We start from the raw sequence: 1,107 nt of genomic DNA, 5'->3' as shown, positions 1-1,107 counted from the left end.
ATTCTAAGTGTCAGTGGTTACTGATTTATACCAACCCGAAAATATTCTAAGTGTCGGTGGTTACTGATTTATACCAACCCGAAAATATTCTAAGTGTCAGTGGTTACTGATTTATACCAACTCGAAAAAATTCTAAGTGTCAGTGGTTACTGATTTATACCAACTCGAAAATATTCTAAGTGTCAGTGGTTACTGATTTGTACCAACCCGAAAATATTCTAAGTGTCGGTGGTTACTGATTTATACCAACCCGAAAATATTCTAAGTGTCAGTGGTTACTGATTTATACCAACTCGAAAATATTCTAAGTGTCGGTGGTTACTGATTTATACCAACCCGAAAATATTCTAAGTGTCAGTGGTTACTGATTTATACCAAGTCGAAAATATTCTAAGTGTCAGTGGTTACTGATTTATACCAACTCGAAAAAATTCTAAGTGTCAGTGGTTACTGATTTATACCAACTCGAAAATATTCTAAGTGTCGGTGGTTACTGATTTATACCAACCCGAAAATATTCTAAGTGTCAGTGGTTACTGATTTATACCAACTCGAAAAAATTCTAAGTGTCAGTGGTTACTGATTTATACCAACTCGAAAATATTCTAAGTGTCGGTGGTTACTGATTTATACCAACCCGAAAATATTCTAAGTGTCAGTGGTTACTGATTTGTACCGACCCGAAAAAATTCTAAGTGTCAGTGGTTACTGATTTATACCAACCCGAAAATATTCTAAGTGTCGGTGGTTACTGATTTATACCAACCCGAAAATATTCTAAGTGTCAGTGGTTACTGATTTATACCAACTCGAAAAAATTCTAAGTGTCAGTGGTTACTGATTTATACCAACTCGAAAATATTCTAAGTGTCAGTGGTTACTGATTTGTACCAACCCGAAAATATTCTAAGTGTCGGTGGTTACTGATTTATACCAACCCGAAAATATTCTAAGTGTCAGTGGTTACTGATTTATACCAACTCGAAAAAATTCTAAGTGTCAGTGGTTACTGATTTATACCAACTCGAAAATATTCTAAGTGTCAGTGGTTACTGATTTGTACCGACCCGAAAAAAATTCTAAGTGTCGCTGGTAACTCAGTAACTG

The sequence above is a fragment of the Chiloscyllium punctatum genome, unplaced genomic scaffold (genome assembly GCF_047496795.1).
Source record: "Chiloscyllium punctatum isolate Juve2018m unplaced genomic scaffold, sChiPun1.3 scaffold_1380, whole genome shotgun sequence".
NCBI lineage: Eukaryota > Metazoa > Chordata > Chondrichthyes > Orectolobiformes > Hemiscylliidae > Chiloscyllium > Chiloscyllium punctatum.
The sequence above is the reverse complement of the archived record's forward strand: the minus strand, read 5'-3'. Positions refer to the sequence as shown.